This window comes from Vicugna pacos, unplaced genomic scaffold (genome assembly GCF_048564905.1).
Source record: "Vicugna pacos unplaced genomic scaffold, VicPac4 scaffold_19, whole genome shotgun sequence".
Taxonomy (NCBI): Eukaryota; Metazoa; Chordata; class Mammalia; order Artiodactyla; family Camelidae; genus Vicugna; species Vicugna pacos.
In genome coordinates this window covers 74,567,449-74,584,343 of record NW_027328740.1, presented here as the reverse complement: position 1 = coordinate 74,584,343, position 16,895 = coordinate 74,567,449, and the positions used below count along the sequence as shown (strand labels likewise).

Genomic DNA, 16,895 nt, shown 5'->3' with positions numbered 1-16,895 from the left:
TTCCTATTTTTTGCCTTCTGTTCCCACACCCTTGTGGGATCCCCACACCCTCCCCTGGAGGGTGGATCGACTTTGGGACCAGGTTCTGACACATAGACTGACTTGTGAAAATGTATGTGAGTTCCACTCATTACCAGCTCCAGTGTTCTTTCTCTCGGTCTCTGTCTCTCAGTGCCTCTCTGAGTTGTCTCTCTCTCTGTTTCTCTGTCTCCCCGTGCTTCTCTGTGTTTCAGTCTGTCTGTCTGTTTTCCTGTATGTATGTGTGTATATATTTATGTGTATATGTGTGTATTTATGTGTGTGTATTGTACGGGTCCAGGGCAGGTCACTTCTGAAAATCCCTTGATGACATATTGATTATTTTGAATTCATGTTACTGAAGAAACATTATCTTTGAAAATTGTGCAAGCACTTTGGTGGGATCTTCTCTAAGGCTCAGCACTGCTAGGGAAGGGATGCACCTGTGGCACTTTGATGTATCCTACACCTTGTTCTGCTGGAGAGGAGCGTCCATTTGCTCTTCCTTCCAGGGTACCTCCTGGGGCCTCTGCCTGCTCACATTGTCACCAGGGCTGGTTGTCACCGGGCTAAAGACCTGCCAGGGTGATGGTGGCCAATGCTGTCTCTGCAGTCTGTCTGTCTGCCTGTGTCCTCACCTGAGAGGTCGAGCATCTCCAGCACAAACCGGCCACCTGCACTGCCTCTCGTTGGAACTGACTCTGTGTGTTTTGTTTCTTTTCAGAACACTGGGCTTCAAGAGCTTTTTGGACCACAGGGATGTGAAGCTTTTTTCCGACCTTGGGTCATGAGGAAAGGTTTCTCCAGGCTGTGGTTTGTCTTTCCAGCTGTCTTTCTTGGCCTTTGTTTTCTGCTTTTGTTTGGTTTGATTTTGCCACAAGAAGAGCTAAGCATCTCCCTTCTGGCTCTGATTTCACACTTAGAACAGCAGTGCCTACCCCGAGATTATACACAGAGTTACTAAAAGGGCTTCATATGGTACGTCTCATCTTTAATCCATCTGGACTTTCCTCTCAAAATACAAAAATGCTAATTCACGTGAAAAAAAATAATTCACCCGTCCCTACTTAAGATATGTGGGCAGACAAACCAAAAAAAAGCCACCTTTTATATGATTTCATTGATAGGGAACCTCCAGGATAGGTAAAGACATAGAGAGAGAAAGGGGATTAGGGCTTGTCATGGGCTGGGGGAGGTAAGACGTGGGGTGCTCTTTGTATACAAGCTTTTACTTTGAGGAAGGAAATAGTCTGAAACAAGTGGTGCTGGTCTCACAGCACTGTGAATGCAATTAATGCTCCTTAAAATTGCACAATTTAAAATGGAAAAAGGCTAAACTTTATTCTTATATACTTAAAACAAAAATAGAATATAGTATAATAGAAAAGAAAAAATCTGACTCCATAGAAGATCTGTCCTTTTGGCTTTAACCCTTTGCCCTCTTTTCTAGGCTTAGTTTTACTAGCTCTGCACCTTTGTAAAACAATGTTGCCTTTAGCCTTAAATATACAGGAGAGCCTACTTTCAAGGCTCTGATTTTTAAGGATATTAACACTTTTGCACTTATATAAAGACAACAGGTTGTAGAATAGAAAACTACTTTTGTTTTGTTAGAGGACTTACAGAGGCCTGGTCTACATAAACAGCTGTAAACCAAGATAATGGCGGACTAATATCTTGGAGAACCATCTTCCACATGTCAACTTCAGGCTCTTATTCTGCTAAAAAGTGGAGGGGCTGTGGTTGGTTGTTGCAAACTTGTTGGTGTAGAAATTCCTTGTTCTTGGAATCCTTTGCAGCTGTCCACGTGGGTCAGATCATGGTGTTTCTGCAAAACCTGCAACAAAACTAACTTTTTCTATTCTGCAACTTGTTATCTTTATAGGAGTGCAAAGTGTTAATATCCTTAAAGCTCAGACTTTTGAGAATAGGCTCTCCTGTTTATTTCAGGCTAAAGGCAACCCTGTTTTACAAAAAGTGCAGAGCTAGCAAGTCTAAGCCTAGAAAACACTGCAGAGGGTTAAAGAAAAGGAACAGATCCAATATGGAGTCAGATTTGTTCTTCTCTATTACAGTGACTTTTGGTGAGAGCTAAGTGGATGATTCCTGGGTGGGTCCTCCACTGTCCCAGGCTGGATTTCAGGCAGGATCCTTGCCAGATTCACCATGATTTTGGACCTAATCTACCGCAGAGAAACTGACAATTATTGGATTAAAATTACCTTTCAAAATCCCTTCAATTGCCTGTAAACTATACCACAGCAGGGGATGTCTCATTGGCCAGTCAACTGCCAGTCTCCCCTGATGCAAGGGACAAGCGTCGCGGTGAGATCCATGGTGGCCTGGCCAGTGCACCTTCCTACTTTGCTCTAAAGCTTTGGATTCCTCACTTTGACACTTTAAAAACTCCCTTTCCTCTTCCCTCTGGCCTGGTGTGAATGAACAAGGTCCCTGCACCCACCTGTGCTGAGTCCATGCCATGCACACAGCCCCATGCACACAGCCCACCATCTGCTGTGTAACCCTGGGATCAAGTGCAAACTCTGAACTCCCCCACACCAAAGGTCCGCGTGCCCAGTGCCTCCGCCCTAGGGGTCCAGATCACCATCAGTACCATCAACCACCCAAAGCCCAAGGCCAGTGGCTGGCAGCCTGGGATCAACCTGACCCATCGGGTCAGTTGAGGCACAGGCTGCGGGGATCAGGGTGCCAAGGCGGGAATTGGAACCACCTTCAGCCCAGCCTGCCTCACCCTGTAGTCTCAGACATTAACTATGAAGGTGCACACTAGGCTCGATCCCCCACTGGTGGCAGTAGTCATCATTACTGGAGCACGGATTTCCCCACCCCAACCACAGGGTGGGGGTGAGTGAGTGAGCTCAGAGTAGGGGTGCACTCAGATTGAAGGGGATCCCATGGTGTGGGGGTACAGGTTGAGAGGTGTGGGGCCCGATCAGAGTGGAAATGACCTGGCTGAGAGGTGAGGGGGATAATTTCAGGTTGTTGGGTGTCCTGTGTTGAGGCATGAGGGGTAAGCTTGTGGGTGTAGGGGCCATAGGTTAGGACCTAGCAGGATGGAGTGTCAGGGCAGGGACAATGGTGTGAGGAGAAGGAGCCCTGTCTTCAAGGTCTGGTGGGAGACTGGGCCTGGCCAGTGGTGGGAGGGTAGTAACAGGGAGGGGAAGTTGATCAGGGGAAGTGGGGCTGGGTGGGTGAGGCCTAGCCTAGGGCAGTCGTGGTTCTAGTTCTGTGCCAGGACCCAGTCGGTGGCTGGGTGAAGGCTCTGGGGATGGAGACCCAGCGGGACAAGCAGGAGGGGCCCCACCTGGCTCCTCCCGGCCCCAGCGGCCAGGGCCGGTAAAGCAGGAGACCCACCCGAGCAGTTTGCGCTGCGGGCGGGAGGAGGAGGGGCGCGCACGCGCAGACGGACAGACGCGCGGACGCCGGAACCCACCCAGAACGCGTGGAAGCTGGCGGCAGCCGGTTGCTCCTGGACCAGCTCCTGGAAGAGGAACACGGCCTGGGGCCTGGGCCGCCGCTTGCCCGCGGCTCGGCTGCCGCTGCCGGACAGTTAAGAGGGCGCTGGTAGGGGCGCGCTTCTCGGGGACCCGGCGGGTGACGCCTGTGCTGTGCAGCTGAGGATGCGCCCAGGGAGGGGTGCGGAGGTGAGGTCCCGGCCGCGCGTCCCGTTAGGACCCAGAGGCGGGTCCCAGCCGCCGCTGTGGTTCGTGGTAACCCCGGTATTAGTAGTTCCTGAACACCGCGTTTTTGCCGCCGCTTCTACCCGGGTTTAGGAGAGCAGGTACAGCCCCGGGAGTTGGGAGGGCGCGTGGACGGTTCCAGAGCATCTCCGACTGGCCCTCAGACGATGGCCTGCTCCTGGCAGGCGGGTGTGGTGCGGTCGCGGGGCCTCGGATGGAATGGGGACTGCCCCATGAGAGCCCCTGGATTTGCTCCCATCTTACCCGCGGCCTGACCTTGGGGGCGGCCTCTAAAGACCCAGGTTAGTGGGACTCAGGTTACAGGTCAGTCTGCTCCTGGGAGATGGGCTCGGTGCGATCAGTGTGCTGGGATGGCTGCAGCAGCAGCGGGAAATTGTTGCAACCCCCGCTCTCACAGGGCAGCCCCAATCCCGCCATAGCAGCCGCCACCTTTCCCTGACAGCACAGCACCCGCCTTCCAGGAGCAGGCTGACCTGTAACCTGAGTTCCACGAACCTGAGGCAGCAGAGGCCAAGCTCAGGCCATGCGCTGGGGAGTTTGAAGCAAATCCAAGGGCTCCCATGGGCAGACACCATAACCCGCCACTGCCTTCGACCACACTGTGCCCTCCTCCCGAGAGCAGGCTGACCTGCGGACCGTGCCTGAAGCAGCAGAGGCCGAGCCCTTGACAGGCCGTGGGGGAGATGGGGGCAAATCTACCAGCTTGCCAGGTCGCTGCCCATCTCCCTGCCGCTGCCCCATGTTCGTGGACCACTTGTTTTCAAGTCAGTGGTTTCCTGAGAGGCAGGCGTGGTGCAGTCAGGTGGCGGGGGCTGCAGGGAGGGGTGCTGCCCCAAGGGGAGCAGGTGGACTTGCTCCCATCTCCCCTAGGGCCAGACCTGGGGACGGCCTCTGCTGCCCCAGGTTTGCAGGACGCATGTCATGTCCGCCTGTCCCTGGAAGGAAAGCTCAGTGTACTCGGGGCAGCCTCAGTGGCTGACAAGGATTTTAGAAGTCGGCTCTAGCCCAGCATAACTAACTCTCCTTTCTTCTCTTGCTTCCTCAGTTGGTGGCTGTATCGGCTTTTTCATTACAGGTTATTGCTAGATAATGAACATAGGTTTCTGTGCTATATAGAAGAAACTTAACTTAAAATCTCTTTTTATATATAGTGGCTGACATTTGTAAATCTCGAACTCCCAAATTTATCCCTTCCTATCCCCTTTCCCTGGTAACCTTGACTGTTTACTAAGTCTGCAAGTCTGTTTCTGTTCTGTAGATGAGTTCACAGTGTCTTTTTCTCTCTTTTTTTACATTGCACATATGAGTGGTATCATTTGGTATTTTTCTGTTTCTGGCTGCTTTCACTTAGAATGATGATCTCTAGCTCCATCCATGTTGCTGCAAATGGTTTTATTTTGTCCTATTCATGGTAGAGTAGTATTCCAGTGTATAAATATGCCACAACTTCTTTATCCAGTCATCTGTTGCTACATTTAGCTTTCCTCTATGTCTCGGCTATTGTATACAGTGGTGCTGTGAATACTGGTGTGCAGGTATCTTTTCACATTGGAGTTCTTTCCAGTTATATACCCAGATGTGGGATTGCTGGGTCATAGGGTAAGTCTACTTTTAGTTTTTTCAGGGATTTCCATGCTTTCCATAATGACTACACCAAACTAGATTCCCACCAGCAGTGTAAGAGGGTACCCTTCACTCTACAGCCTCTCTAGCATTTATCATTCATGAACTTCTGAGCGATGGCCATTCTGACTGATGGGAGCTGATACTTCATTATAGTTTTGATTTGAATTTCTCAGTTTATTAGTGATATCGAGCATTCTTTCATGTGCCTATTGGCCATTTGTGTCTTCATTGGAGAAATGCTTCTTTAGGTCTTCTGCCTATTTTAAGATTGAGTTGTTTGTTTTTTTGTTATTAAGTTCTATGAGCTGCTTATATATTCTGAAAATTAAGCCTCTGTTAGTCGTATCATTTGCAAATATTTTCTCCCATTCGTAGTTTGTTGTTTCCTTTTGTTTTACTTATGGTTGTCTTTGCTGTGAAGAAATTTATGAGTTTAATTACGTCCCTTTTGTTTATTTTTTTCTCTTATTTCCATTGCCTGGGTAGATTACCCTAGGAGAATGTTGCTAAGATTTATGTCAGATAATGTTTTGCCTATGTTTTCTTTTAGGAGATTTATCATGTCTTGTCCATCTGCATCTTAAGTCTGTACTCAACATCTGTGCTTCAGTTTTGAATTTTGAGCTTCTTAGAGAAAACCTACTCTTAGCTCATACGTCAGATTCAACATGTCTAAAGCTGATTTCATAATCTTTTTTCTTGCAGCGTCTCCACTTATTCAGTGGGATAATCATTCTTCCGGTCTTGAATACACAAAGGCTTGGAGTGGTCTTTGATTTGTCTTTCTCTCACCACCCTCCACATTTTGTCAGCTTCTTGAACTGTATGTTGTTGGTTTCAAGTGTCTATTCTGATTGCTGATACTCTGATGAAGAGCTTTCATCCCTGATACACGAATTTTTCCTTCTGCTGAATTCTTGGATATTCTCTCCCCCCCTTTCAGTCAACCTAGAGTTTTGGTGCTCCAACATCTACAGTCAAGTCAAAGACTTAACACAACCAGATCTCAGCCAGGGAGTCTCGACCCTTCATCATTTTGGACTTACATTATTTTTTCCAATCATTATGTAACTTAGCCTCCTAGGGTAACCTGTGCCTTATTAAAAACCAGGAGTCACCAGCCTTTTCCTATCCAGTCCTCAGTTAAAACAGATTAGAATTGCCCTGAGAACTAGTTGGAGCCCCATCCCCTTCATAGAGTCTTCCCTATTTATTCCAAATACTTCTAGCTCTTCTTTGTATTCCTGTACTGTTTATGATCAGTAGCCTGTAATCTTGGATTTGAGTACTGACTTGGTACCATTCCTGGGTGATTTCCAATGTGTCTCCTCACTTAGCTGGTAACTGGAGAAGACTCACTTGTTCAGCCTCCTTTATACCCCTCACCCTGCTTAGCATCGGGCAATAACAGGCATCCAGGCAGTGCTTGCCTTCTTTATTTATTCGCAGTGATGGTGGTGTGGATTATAGCTAATAACTATTAATTCAGTGTTGCAGTTAAAAAAGAAAGCCAAGAAAATCCAAAAAACTTTATCTCCATGTTCAGTTTAGCGCTTTATCTCAATAGTTTTCTTAAGACTGTGTTTACATTCACATAGTGTTCAGTGCTTGTACAGTTCCCTGAGGCAAGCAGGTGAGATGTCATTATGTTTGACTTTCACGTTACATTTCATATTGGATATATTTGTGTAATGACAAAACCTTATTTTATAAGTAAACAGCCGGAAGCCCAGAGAGACTAAGAGCCTAACCCAGGATCACCTGGTTAGTGTTTGGCACAGGCCAGGACTGCAGTGCACATCTTCCAGCTGATCCTCTTCCAGTGCCTTTTCATTCCACTGCTGGGAAATGTAGCCCCATCAGCCAAACGGCCAAGTCACATTGCTGCCCCTTTACCTGCCAGTGATGGCAGTGCTACAAAAAGTGGCAAAGGAAAGGTCAGAAATAGGAGTGATAAAAGACATGGAAGTGCTGGAAATGGATCCTCAACCTCCTCCTCCCTACTTGAGCGCCTCACAAGTGTCCCACTCTGAGAGTGCTGTTCATTGTTTATAACATAGCCTTAAAATCAGACTGATCTTTTATAGGACATGCTTTTATCCTGGTCCCTTTCCTGCTAGTAGTCACCGTCATGGGCAGAAAGTGCCTGGCTGTGCTCTGTTTGTCACGTAGGTGGGAGGGAAAGTGGGAGAGGGAGTTGGTTGAACTGAAGCCGAGCTTTTTACAGCTCTGTTGTTCTAGGACCAGAGCAGTTCCACTCTTGCTTTCATCACCTCTCCACCTCCGAGTCCCAGCCACCCATTCCTGCCTGCTTCCCCACATGCCACGTCCTGGGGGAGGACAGAGTGGTGGGCAATGCCCCCTCCGCCCTCTGTTCTGGGAGGTGCAGGAGTCTGCTTTAACTTTTGAGCTGTTTTGGTAATTGGGCTTTTCCAGCTTTTCTAGACATCTCCTTTCCAGCTCTGAGAAATTGGAGATGTAACTTAACCATACATGGACTATACTAAAGTATTCAGTGACATTAGTGTCATGTTGTCTGTAATTGTGTTCTGTGACTGGATAGGAGGTTTTTTATCTCACAGGATGCTTCACATCCAATTCTAAAGGCCTAGAGGCTGCAGGTGTAATCCAAGTCCTTACATGTCTGTAAGGTAGACATGAACATTATTTGATAATATGACCATATGTTCATAGATTACGGTTAGTCCACTGGCTCTGTATCTAATGAAAGTTTAAATATCAAACGCTTGAAGAAAATTTGCGGGCCATGTCTTTTTGCCTGTAAGTAGTTGCAAAAACTGAAATCACAACTCTACCACAAGGCACAGTGTTTCCCAGTAGAGAAAGCCCTCTAATTTTACAACCTCTAAGTAATGCAGTGGTTCTTTGAGTGAGATGAGGGATGCCAGAGTATTTTTGGGGACACTAGAGTGGGATGACAAGTATTCTGGGACTGGTTACAGTTGAATCTCTACTTCCTATATCCTGGACTGATTACAGAGGCAATGTTAGTGCGGTAACCATCTTGTGGATGCAAGTGTAGCTAGGAAGACAACAGAGAAAATAGAAGGGATATAAAGTAATGGAGGGACTTCATAGCAGTACAAATGGCGACTTTGACACCACCAGCTGCTGATGTGAACTTTGCAAGAATTTGTGAGAAGTGGTGGGTGTCATTGCAAGCAGGAGAGTTCTGCAGCTTTTGGGGTGAACAGGCAAAGGGGAGAGCAGATATGGTGGCTATCCAGGGGCTACTTTTGTCCTGAATGTGAAAATGTCCAGTCCCCTGTTCAATTTTGCAGCCACAACTTCACATGACTCAGGGCGTTATTTCCACCAGAATACCATAAAAATATAAACAACCTGTTTCCCAAAGTGTTTGTTCTCGATCTGAGATGATTGTCCTGTGGTGGTAGGTAAGTGGGCGATGGGGCCTATTACATCACCCCCTTTCACTAGAAGTCTACCTCGCTACTTTTCACCCTACTCCTAGAGGTGCTGTCATTCTGTTACACCTAGGCCTGTAAGACCGTCTTGCCTGAATCCTCACGTGAAGAGGGATGGTTATGTGTAGTTTTAAAAAATTGCTTGGGTCATGTGGTCCTTTGTTCCTTCCAATGGAAATCACTATTCCAGAGCAAATAGTATGCCTCCATAGAAAGTATATTGTTTGTAAGTTGTCTTCAGAGGTTTTGCAGTTGGTTTAAATATTTGCTTGGTGATGGCATCTTGATTGATTGAAGGAGGCAACCCTCACTAGGGGCATTGTGTGCTTTCTGTCTGAGAGTTCCTTTACTGGCAGCAGAGTGTTCGTAGGCAGAGTTAGAAAGTTACCTGGTCTGAGAAGCCGAATTTGCCCGCAGCTGGGAATTGGCAGAAGAGTCTGTTATGGAAGGAAAGCTTTAGGATTATCTGGTAGCAGAGTTCTGGGATCCAAACCCCGGGAAACCTCAGCTTTTGTAGAGTATGTTCTGTAACAATAGGCTATAGGATAATTTTTACACTTGTTATAGGATGTAGAGTTGGGGAAAGGCTTAAAAGTGAAAGAACCTTAAAAGAGAATCTCCGAATATTTTAAAGAAGACAGTTCTCAGAATGAGAGCTTTTCTGGAAAAGACTAGCTCTTCACTTCACAGGGGAAGCAGGGAGCAGGTGTAACTGCACTTACGGTAACTTAAAAGGTAAACCTTACCCTCCCACTTAGCTGTTTCCTGGTGTAGGTTCATCTCCCACATCTGTAGTTTTAGACCTGATGTGTCATTTTCTGGTACTCCATTCTGCTTCTTAGTGAGAGACTGACCCAAAGTCACATAGCAATTGAAAAATTGCGCAAAGGTCTTTATTGTTAAAAATGTAGACCTGTGGCAGGGTGCTGCATTTGCAATTGACTTTCAGTACAGAGAACACTGAAAAGAATGCAGTGTTATTTCTTTTTTTATTCCTTTAAGCCTTTGAATAGAAGGTTTTCTTTGCAGAGTTTCTGGAGTACATCAGAACAAGCAGGAACTAAAATAGCTTTAAGAAATCTCCAGTATAGACGTTGCTTATAGTGTGGTATCTGTCTTATGTTAATTCTTTAAAGCAGGAAGTTGTAACTCTCAATTTCTTAAGCAAATATAAACATTCTTGACTCTTATTGACATTCTTTGTGGGGTGAAGCTGCTTTTGCTTCCATTCTGAGCATTGAAAGGCCTTCTATGATACTTCTACCAGTCCTCAGTATTTTATTTTCCCTCTGTTGTGAACTTGTTTTTAAATTTGAAGCAGATATAAATATCATTAACTTGCTACATATGTAGATATTCAGTGTTACATAGTCAGAAAGTTTGTGTACATCACACGTATCTACATAATTCCCCCCTTTCCAACTGTGTTCCTGATGAAAGGATGGTGGGAAATGGCATTATGGGCATATGTCTTACAGTACACAGTGTTTCCCCTGTTCCCTCTACCATATCTGGATGTTCTTTCATCTTTCAGCTTCTAGACTTACTTGCTCTTTTTCTTAAGCCAGGTGTATCTCATCCCCCTGCGCACACACACATGTGTACACACACACACATTCTACCGTAGGGAGTAGCGTGCACCATCCAATTCTCCCACTCCAGCTCTGGACCCACCCACTGGAGGCAGTGTCTTGCACGAATTCATTTGTAAGTTGCTTTTTAAAACTCGAGTGGTCAGGAATTAGGACTGATATCCACACCTACTAGGCAGGCCCTCAAGGACAACTTCTATGGTTAATGCCAGGTTATCTTAATGTTTGACTACCTGGGTTTCATGTCTTCCTGTGCCACCTGTGTGACCCATGATTCCCACATTTCTGTCTCCTGCTAGAATTTTTCTCTCCAACTCTGGACTCTTACAATCTTCTACTGATTTGACACCTTCAATTGAAACTCTGATATCTTAAAAGCAACATGTGTAAAAACTGAGCCCTTTGTTCTCCTACCCCCCAAACTGGTTCTTCCTGCAACCTCCCCCATTCAGTTAGTGGAAACTTAATCCATCCAGCTGCTTGGGTTAAAAAGCTTAGAGTTACTCTGACTTTCACTGACATACCACATGAATTCTGTCAATAGATCTGGTTTAACACTGCCTTTAAACCATATCCAGAACCCAGCCACTTCTCACCATGGCTCCTGCCTCGACTGCTGCTTCCCTGCCCTGAGCCACTGTCCTCTCCTCCTGCACAGCCCTTTTCAGAGGCTTCCCACCTTTCATCTCTGACCCGTTTTGACTATTCTCACCCGGCAGTCAAGTGAGCCTCGAAAACCTAAGTTAGATAGTGTCGTCCTTCTGCAGTGCCTCCCCATTTCACTCTGGGTAAAAGCCACAGTCCTTACAATGTCCTCCAAGGCCATGAAGGACCTGCACTGACCCTTCTCTGCAGCTCCAGCCGTGTCCCCATTCTGGAACATGTGAGGTGTGCGCTGCCCTTGGTGATGGTTATTCCGTCCACCTGGGACTTCTTACCTCCAAGTCTTAGTTCTAACCTCAGTCCTCAGTGTGGCCTGCTCTGGTATTTAATACAACATCACCCTCATCCCATACCCTCAACTCTCTTTACCTTGCCCTTTTTTGATTTTTCCATGGTTCCTCTTTCCTAACATGCCACCTCCTCTGCTGCTCTGTTGTGTGAATTGTCATCTCCACCCCCATCCCAGCTAGACTCCAACCAAGCTCCGTGAGGACAGGAATTTTGTTTTGTTTATTGATCTATTCCAAGTGCCTAGACTAGTCCTGGGTACATAGTAGGCAGTCAAAAATTATTTGCTGAATAAATTTAAAGACTATTTTAAAAATGAATCATCCTTTCAGGAACGGGTGAGGATCGGAAGCTGCATGAAGGAAAATGGTGCAGTAAATATTGATATTTGCCTGTTGTTCTTTGTGTGATATATATATGTGTTTTAGTCTTAATTTGGTATCCCAGTTTCTTAATTTAATAGCTGTATTAAGGTGTAATTTACAGGCCATAAAATTCACACATTATAATTGTACAAGTCAGCCATTTTATCTATTTCTAGATTTGTGCAACTTTGTCCTCATAAAGTCCCCTTGTGTCCGTCCATATGCAGTTTGCCCTCCCCTCAGTGGCACCCTGATTTTATTTCTTTTTTTCTTTTGGCAATCACATCTCAAACGGATAATTTACACAGCAGTACTAATATAGCTTTGCACTTTTTGAAATGACACACTTAAATATGAAATTAGCGGTCATTGCTGAATGTAGGTAGCAGTATCCGACATTGGTGAAAAGAATGGACTTGAGTGTCAGACTGGCTGCAGTCTTACCCAGCTCCACCATTTACCAAGTTACCCAAATTATTTTCTGCCTCAAGCTCTTTATCTGTTATATGGGGGTAATAATAGCAGCTTACAGAGTTGTTGTGAGGATTAAGCAAACAGGGAAAAAAAATTTAGTATAGTGGCCTGCTTATGTTATTACCTAAGAAATGGGCTTATGTTATTACCTAAGAAATAGCCTTGCAGGTAAAGGGCAAAATTCAAATCAGTTTCTAAAGTATATGTAAAATATAATCCAGTTCCTGCCTGGTTTGTAAACACGTATGCCTACTGAAGAATTTAAAAGCAGGCTAATTTCCAACAGAAAAGATCATTTCTCAGCATTTCTTTCAAAGATAGCTGCAAAATCACTTTTACTAAATGTTCCATGCCCAACTCTTACAGAAATTTGACACCACGGACGTAATTATCTACATTTTTGTTAAAATGATTCTGACCATCAGGAAGTGTTCTCAATTATATTTTAGCCTTTATGTTGAGAAATACTGTGAGACTTCTTCTAAATTAATGGGTGGGGGCATTCATTGTAGCTCTTGTAGCCTGATAAGCCTGCACTAAATTATCTTTTTTTAACTTTTAATTAAAGTAATAAATTAATTTTTTGCTGGGGGGTGGTAATTAGGTTTTTATTTATTTATTTTATTTTTAGAAGAAGTACTGGGAATTGAACCCAGGCCCTTGGGCATGCTAAGAACATGATCGTCCACTTGAGCTATACCCTCCCCCCTAAATTACCTTAAATAAGGTCTTTTTCTCTGTTTTGTTAATTTATGTACAGATGCACAAAGCAGGGTCATCAGAAGCCTCTCAATCACGAAGATGATAATAGTGAAAAACATTGCGCAGTGACAGTGAATCCTTGGCATATGAAGAAAGATTGTAAAGTCCTGAATGAATTAAGAAGGTATTGTTACATTAACATACGTGTAAGCATGGCTCTCTTACCTTTATTTTTCACTTTATAATGAAGATAATCCCCAACCGTCACGGTTGCTTTGTTTGATAGAGGCCATATCTAAACCCTTTTCTGCAAGTTTTTTAAATAAGAAAGAGCAGCTAATTTATCAGAAGTGTGAATGGTGTAATCTGGTCTGTCTATTATGGTAGCCACGAGCCACATGTGGCTATTGTGAATTGAGATGTTCTATAAGTGGAAAATACATAATAGATTTTCAAGACTTCGTACAACAAAAATAATGTAAAATATTATTAATAAGTTTTAAAAGTGTCAATCACACTTTTGAAATGATAGTGTATTGGATATTTTGGGATAAATGTAATTATTACTGGAATTAATTTCACTTATTGCTTTTTATTTTCTAAATGGAATTACTAGAAAATTGTGACTTGCACTATGTTTCTATTGAGAGTGCTGGCTTCTAACTTATTGCAAATAATATGAAAAGAAAACTTTGATTAAAAATTTTGTAATTGAGTCGTTGATTTACATCATATTAGTTTCAGGTGTACAAAATAGAGGCTCAACATTTTCATAGATTATATTCCATTTAAAGTCACCATAAAATAATGGCTATATTTCCCTGTGCTGTATGATACAGCCCTGTAACCTATCCATTTTATACGTAGTACTTTTTACCTCTCAATCCCCTAACCCCTCCCTGCCTCCCCTCTTCTCCTTCTCCCCATTGGTAACCACAAGTCTGTTCTGTGTACCTGTGAGTCTATTTCTGTTTTATTATAGTCATTAATTTGTTTTATTTTTTAGATATACATATAAGTTAATACATAGAATATTTGTTTATCTTTCTCTGACTTATTTCACTTAGCATAATACCCTGTAGGTCCATCCATGTTATTGAAAATGGCATTATTTTATTTTTTAATGGCTGAACAGTATTCCATTTGTGTGTGTGTTCATGGTATGTATATATGTGTGTGTATATATATGTATACATGTATATATACATATATATATATATATAATATACCACAACTTCTTTATCCAGTCATCTGTCAGTGAACATTTGGGTTGTTTCAGTGTCTTGGCTATTTTAAATAGTGCTGCTGTGAACATTGGGGTGCATGTGTCTTTTTGAATTAAATTTTTCTCCAAACATATACCCATGAATGGGATTGCTGGATCACACGGAAGTCTATTTTCATTTTTTTATGGAACCTCTCTTCTGTCCTCCATAGAGGCTGCACCAATTTACATTCCCACCAATCGAGTAGGAGGGTTCCTTTTTCCTTAAAAGGTAAAAAATTCTCTACATTTACGTACCTTCCTTTCAGTTTAGGACACAGTTTGGCAAAAACCAGATAGAATTTAATAGGAGTAAATACAGTATTTATTTTGAATGTCCATGCATTATGGATAGATATGTTATTGATGAGTTGGTTCCCTATTTTTGTAGGTGCAGATGTTTTTATAGCTTCACAGACATTTCAGTCTTGCAGAGAGGAAAATTTCTTTTTATTTTGCTGAACTTGTCCGGGTGTCTTTATCGGACTTGGTCCAGGCCTGCAGAGGTGAATACACATCCAAACCTGAACCATTTGAATGTCTGCAAGATATTAAGAGTCTAGAATATCAGATCTGGACTGTAACTCTGGTAAATGACATCAGTGACTGGACTCAAGAAAACTCCATTTGAGGACAAAACCTTTCATAAGCCAAAAAGGCTTTGAAATTGTGGCAAAGCCAGAGACTTTTGTGCACCACTTATGGCCACAAACCCATGAGGACAACCACAGGCCTTCTGGAGTGCCAAGGAAATTCCATGTGAGGAGTCCAGCACTCACAGGAATCCAACAAGTCCCTGTCTGCCAGAACACTTTCATTGCTACTGTGCTGTTTTGAGTAAATGTCTTTTCATCAGGTTCAAATTGGTTTGTTGTTATTTTTTTGCATAAAAAAACAACTTCTTGTTCCCTGGTGAAAGTAAAACCTAACATTTTCTGATTTCTTTTGACAGAGAAAACATGAGCCTGTGGATCTAACCTCATCTGTGATGGTCTGCAGCTGGGAGCAACCAGATCAGTGTCAGTCCCCTTGCAGCCATTGGCTGGGAGCCTGCATGTTCCTTGGAATGGTATTTGAAACATGTCACACTAGCCGTGCCTTCGCTGTGGGCTGGGAGGCGAGTCACTCAGAATCTGCATTATGGAATGTATGTTTCAGATCTACAGTTAGGAGATCTTTTTTAATAGCCAGAGAATATAGTCATAAATATATCTATTAATGTATTTATGCAAGAACATTTTTAAAGATTTTTTTATTATAAAAAGTTTCCCCCCAAAATTGAAAATGAAAGAACAATGGAATTAAAAATCATCTGTACCTTAATTATACATAAAGAATCATAAAATCCTTCTAAACTTTTTTTGTTCAAATGAAGATATTTTTCCCTTCCAAAAAGGAAAATTATCATTTCACATTTTTTTACTTTCTCCTTTTATTATATATTCCATATCAATAAATATAAATCTTTTAAATCCCTTTTAATGGCTGTTTAACACTATATTGAACAGATATGTAAATAGTCCTAGGTTTCAGAAATTTAAAAAATTGTCATTACAATACCACTGCAAAGAATATTTTGGTGTTTCTATTTTTAGTTACTAATTTGGACTAAAAATTAACAAGTTTGCTTTTCTTCATCTAAAACATTGGTTATTTTACGAAGGAACTGTAAGGATTTTAAATAACTTTTCAGTAATTTCAACAAAGAAATTATCTTTAAGGCAAAAATGTATGATGGATTGCAAATCTATTTTTATTATATCTTCACTTTTACCAGTGTGACATATGTGTGTGTTTACACAAGTGCTTTAACTACCAGCAACGTAAGAAAAATCTGTGTACTAAAAATGTGAAAATACTTTCCCGGTTTGTGTTTTCATTCTCCCAATGTAGGTTTTGGATGACAAGCTTGTATTTGCAAAAGTACACCCACTGTGGGAGGTGTTCTGTACATACGCTGAGATACTGCACATAATATTGCCTCTGAAGCCCAATGATCTGAAAACCCGGTCCTCAGCCTTTGATAACTTGAGATGTTTTATGAAAGTCCTCCAAGTGGATGAAAGTATCAACAACCGGAACAAGAGCTTTTCTTTGCCCTATTTGAGAAGAGCTCCGTGAATGACTTTTATATTCAGCATAGAGATACATTCTCCAATCCAACCACCAGAAACCGCATTGTAAGTCTAAACCGAGTTTAGCTGCTGTCTTGGGGGTGATTTAGAACCTGCTGTTGAATTATCAGTGATTTGGTTTGGTTGGTTTGATTTGGTTTTTAAAAGCTGCCCATAAAAAGGAAAAAAGAGAAAGAAAAGAAATATGCCTACAGATTCCTGTTAGGATAGTAAACAGTGGCTGGTTAGTTACCTTGTATAAACCACAAGCTCTCTTAGAACATTTTTAGGTTTACTTCATCCTTTCTCAGATCAAGTATCAAGTAAGGGACAGTGTTAAAAAAAATTCAGGATTAACAGGTTTGTGAGCTCCAGGATTTGCAAGGCAGCTTTCCCTCCCCATGGTGTAAGTCAAATGGCAGAATTGAAATAAAGCACCTCATGTATCCTCCGGTGTTAACAGGAAAAGGCTAATCTTCTTGACCTTGTTTCTTCCTGGGTAAAATGAAGATAATATATCAGGAGGCGACAAGCTCATTTAAGGCAGGAAGCATGTTGTCTTGTTCACTGCTGAATCTCAGGCACTGGGAAGGCTGAGTTTAACGAGCGAATGAATGAACA

The 16,895-nt window shown here is 43.0% G+C and overlaps 1 long non-coding RNA gene across 1 annotated transcript; it reads left to right on the top strand.

Annotated features, from left to right (window-relative positions):
- Nucleotides 1–3,417: 3,417 nt before the first annotated feature.
- Nucleotides 3,418–15,307, top strand: LOC140693549 (uncharacterized). The gene is made up of 3 exons (XR_012069317.1): nt 3,418–3,683; nt 12,955–13,080; nt 15,113–15,307. It is a non-coding gene; the product is annotated as an uncharacterized lncRNA (long non-coding RNA).
- The last annotated feature ends 1,588 nt before the right edge of the window (nt 15,308–16,895 follow it).